The sequence below is a fragment of the Echinops telfairi genome, unplaced genomic scaffold (assembly GCF_000313985.2).
Source record: "Echinops telfairi isolate 266 unplaced genomic scaffold, ASM31398v2 ScPeMD7_1;HRSCAF=3_0, whole genome shotgun sequence".
Lineage (NCBI taxonomy): Eukaryota > Metazoa > Chordata > Mammalia > Afrosoricida > Tenrecidae > Echinops > Echinops telfairi.
Genome location: NW_022103896.1, coordinates 70,491,593 through 70,496,659, shown reverse-complemented (window position 1 = coordinate 70,496,659; position 5,067 = coordinate 70,491,593). Strand labels below are relative to the sequence as shown.

The 5,067-nt window shown below is 42.6% G+C and overlaps 1 non-coding gene across 1 annotated transcript; it reads left to right on the top strand.

The window, feature by feature from the left end:
* Window positions 1-4,107: 4,107 nt before the first annotated feature.
* On the top strand, window positions 4,108-4,240 carry LOC115868784. The gene has a single exon (XR_004045771.1). It is a non-coding gene; the product is annotated as a small nucleolar RNA SNORA70 (small nucleolar RNA).
* Window positions 4,241-5,067: the final 827 nt, after the last annotated feature.

Here is a 5,067-nt window from a genome sequence, read left to right as displayed (position 1 = left end):
TGTGAAGAATATGAAGTATAACATGAACTCCCAAAAGAATAAACAAATCTGTCTGGGAAGAAGTACAGCCAGAATGCTCCTTCGAAGCGAGGGGGGCGGTCTTTGTCCTGGCACTGGAGAAGGGCATCATGCGAGCTAACATGGAGTGTCGGAGGAAAAAGAGGAAAACCTCAACACGGTCGATGGTCACAGTCGCGGCCACAGTGGGCTCAAACAGCCGCCCCGCTGGGTGGTTCTGTATCCAACGGCGTTTCGTTCTGTTGTAGCAACGCTAGGATTCAAGCCGACTGGATGGCACCGAACTGTGTAATTGGGATTGCATAGGGGCTGCCTGGAAAGCAGGCTCTCTGACCCCCCTTGTGTTCCTGTTGGCTGCTCTCCGTTAGTCTGACTCATAGAGCCCCCGCAGAACTGCCTCATACAGTTGTCTTGGTGGTAATCTTTACAGAAGTGTGTTCCCAAATTTTTCCCACCAAGAGCTGCTGGGGGGGTTCTAACCACCAAACTTTCCATTAGCAGCTGAGTACCTACCTTGTTTCACTAGGGACCCTTAGGTCTTCCGTAGACCGATTGAATGAGAGGCTGCATGTTTAGACAGGCCCAGGTGACTCCTGTGCACACGAGAACAGAGATGGAATGATCTTCAAGATCTGGCTCCTACCCCGTTTGCATAAGGCTATGGAGTTGATGGTCATTGGGCTTTAGTTCAGATCGCTTGCTTTGAGGATACTGAATGAATAGAGGCTTGGGACTACCATATATTTACTATTTTAATGCTTTCTTTGCTTTCTTATGACATATATTAGTCTAGTAGCCATGGTCCTGCCTTTGTGAATCAGGGTTCTTGAACGTTTTGACACACCCCCCACCAAAACAGAACCCCTATTGTTCGTGTAAATGTCCAGTCACTTGAGTGCAATTTATACACGTCAACAATATGTATTGTGGTCTGCAGCTGACCTGTACAGGAATCATTTCCTTTTCTCAACAGTGTTTTAAATTCCATACCATTGGCTAAATTAATGACACTATCATTAGACACTATCACTATCATTACCATTAACTTATGTCCCAGGGAGAAGATTGACAATATTCTCTATCATAAAATGATAATGATGTCTTGGAAGTGAACCAGAGACCTATATGAACCATACATATGTGAATGGATTTAGGGCTTACACGTTTAAAACAATTAGCTCTGATGACATGGCCCTGCGCAATGCTCACCCCCATGAAGCGATTACTGAAGCTATGAAGATAGAAAAGTGTGGTGAAGAAACTAGATGGCGCCCAGCTATCAGAAGGAATAGCATCTGGAGTCTTAAAGGCTTATCTTCAAACAAGTAGTCATCTACGTGAGGCATCAACAAAAACCACATGGAAGAAGCACACCAAACTGTGTAATCCAAGTGTTGTATATAATAACATCCGAATCTGGTATCAGAGTTTAAATTGTGAGCACCTAGTTTGGAGAAGGCTATGGATGATAGTGGAAGCCCAAAATCCATTCGCAAGGTCCCCACAAGGAGTAAACATCCAGCAAATCCCATCTAAACGTAGTCCAGGGACGTGAATAGCCTTTCCATCAGACACAGGACATTGTAAAATTGATTACGGCAGATATAGTTAGATTAACATGTAGGTAATACTTTATCATTTGCTCTACCTTTTGACCCATTTTAACATTGTTTCAGTTTTTAATATTTTCTATTTTCTTTTTGATTGAGGTCTTTCTATATTTGGCTAGTCATCGTTGTTGGGTTTTGTTTGTTTGTTTGCTTCCTGTTTGTATTTTGTATGATTTTCTGTATATGTAATCCAGGCTAGGTCGATCTCCAGAGACACTACCTAGACAGATTATCACCTAGGGCCATAGTAGGAGAGGATGGGGGGAAACAGGGAGCAACCAACGGGTCTGAAAACTAATGTTCTGAAATTGAGTATGGTGATATTTGCACAAATATCTTTAATATGATTAAATGAATAAATTGTATGTATGTGAAGTATATGCCAACAAACCTATTAAAAATGTACCTAAGTGTTCACAGCAATACTATTCACAGTAGTAGAAGATGGAAACATCCCAAGAGTCCATACATTGGTGAGTGGATAACCAAAATGAGGTATTTGCATATAATTTTTATGGTTCCATTAAAAAAAGGATGAAGTTCTGATATATGCTACAACATGAATAAACCTTGAACACCTTAAGCTTAGTGAAAGGAGCTAGACACAAAGGGCCTTATATTGTATTCTTGCTTTTATAGGAAATGCCAAAAATAAGCAAATCCATAGGGACAGAAAACAGAATCGCAGTTGTCAGGGATTGGGTAAAGAGGGAAATTGTGTAGTATGGGATTTCATTTTGGGGTAATGAATATGTCATTGAACTGGATAGTGGTGGGGGGTGCACAAAATTGTAACTATACTACTTGCTACTATGTGGGTTACACCACCACCCCCCAAAAGGAAAAAAATGTCGCTGATGTGAGGGGGATAGTGCATTTGGAGTTAATTCCACCAGGTCAAGCTTTCTACTGAGAGGTTCTGAAATCATTGTATAACAGTGTGCAACAAGAAAGGCCTGGTTTGTGGCAGATCCGGGACTAGTTTTGCCACCACAACAAAGCACCTGCTCACGCAGTTGTCTCAGTGCACCAGTTTTTGGCAAACACAGCATGCCTCTTTTGCCCCGTGCATCAGACTCACCTGACCTCACTCCATGTGACTTCTTTTTGTTTCTGCGAACGAAGAGGGATATGAAAGGGCAACAATTTGAAGATGTAGAAGAGGTGAGGGGGGCGGGGGGAATGAGGGAGGTGCTGTCAGCCATCCAAACAGATGAGTTTGAAAAGAATAGAATCGCATATTTGACAAATGTATTAAGTATAATGGAGAGTTACTTTGAAGGTGATAAGGTTGTTTTGTAAAAAATTTAAATTCATAGCTTTGAAAAAATCCCATTTATTTTGGGTATCCCCTCATAAGATGATAAAAATAATAAAGTGTTTGTGTATTCCACCAAAATTTGAGGACTCTCTGGATGACACAAATATTGTGCATTTGAATACTAACTAAATGGTTGGTAGTTCAAATCCACCTAGTATGTCAGAAGCAAGGCCAGGAATCTAGTCCTAAAATATCACATCATTGAAAACTCTATGAAGTGCAATTTTACTCTCCCCATATAGGGTCCCCATCAGTTGGAATCAACTTCAGAGCAACTAGTTAACATGCTACTTAATTTTTAAAAAATAAAAATAAAGAGTTGTGTGATAAGCAGAAGGGAAGGGATGTCCCAACAAGGAGAAAGCCACAGAAATAAAGAGGCCAAGCTAAAAAGAAGATTCTAAGAATCATTTTGATGTGTTTTGATTTTGCAACTCAATATCTGACACAACTTGCCTGAAGGCTCCTTTTAAAGTTTTGTCCCTAAATTCTCCCATGCCAAAAAGAAGTGTTTCTTGGAAACTTAGTGCTTCAACATAAACTTGCTGTTTTAACCTCCTCTCGACTTTCCCTCTGCGGTCAGTAAACTTGTGTTTGTAGTCCTCACCTCTCTCCTGAGTCCAGAGGGGTATTTCCACGTACTCCGAATAATTCAACTTGAATGTCTCGAAATTACCATGTGGATAATTCCACACTGAAAGGGGCTCCAATGGTCACTATTCTCTTGTACCCTTTTGGTGAATCATCTTCATTTATGGACTAGGGAGCTTAAGAGATGTGTGTGAGTCACTGAGAGAAATCCAGGCAAAGCCAGCTCTAAAAAAGCTGCATCCATCTTTCATTCACTCCTTTCCTTCAGCCAGATGCTCGGTTAGTCACCAAATTGTGTTGATCTTTCCTTCAAGTGGTCTTTGTATCCACCTGTGTCCTTCTCTCCCCATTGCCAGCCCCTGGATTCAGGCTTTCAACACCTTACGCCCCATTGGAGGTGGTGGGATGCATCCTGCACATCCTGGCTATAGCTTGGTCAGCGGCCGTTTGTGTTCAGAAGGTCATGAAATGTGTTGCAGTCAAAGGAGGAAATTTATGAGCCAGCATGAACCTTGGTATCCTGCTGACTTCCACGTCTATTCCCTGACTACTAAAATGTGGGGAAATTTGCAGCCTTTTAAGCCAACTGTCCTCCTTCTTGTGGGGGCCAGTGTGCAATGGCTGTGAACAGGAGACTCCTTGGTAGTGAACGAAGCCTGTTGGCAAGTCTAGGCTGCCCTAAGGGACCTTGGAGACAGCCCTCTCCTGTTCTTTAATAGCTCTGACCTTGATAATTTCTGCTGTGCCAAACTAGGCTCCGAAGTGGGATGTGAGGTGCTTTGGGGAAACCCAAGGGATGATGACTGGAGTCCACATCAGCCAGGTCATCATGTCTATCCACACCAAGCATCAGAACAAGAAGCATGTGATTAAGGCTTTATACAGGACCAACTTCTGGTTCCCTAAGCACCAGAAGATCCAAGGAGTGGGGGTTTACCAAGTGCAATGCTGAATTTGAAGACATGGTGGCTGAGAAGTGCCTCATGGCCAATGGTTGTGAAGTCAAATATTCCCCCAATCACAGCCTCATTAGACAAGTGGTAGGTCCTACATTTATGAAGGTCTTGATAGCCCTGTGTTACCCAACTGCCAACCAATCAATTGAATTTCCTGACTGATGTGGACCCCACATTTAGATGTGGGTAAAGAAGCAGTTAAGGATGAACTTAATATAATCATGGCCCCTAACAGGAGTCCCTGCATACACCAACAGGTGTATTAAGAGCACAGCTATTAATTGAAAGGTTGGTGGTTTAAAGGCACCAGAGGGAGTCTCAAAAGAAAAGCCTAACAATCTTCCAAAAGTTCACAAGCATTGGAAACCCTGGGGAGCATAATTCTGCTCCCACATACATAGGGTCAGTATGAGTCAGAGTCAACTCTCAGCAACTGGTTCAAGTACACGAGCAGAGATATGGCTAATATGGATAAGAAAGGTATCCTTAGCTCTGTCTGCCCTCCAAAACCAAAGCCCCCACCACAGCACCAGTTCCAATCATCGCATCCCTACATAGGGTCTCCAAGACT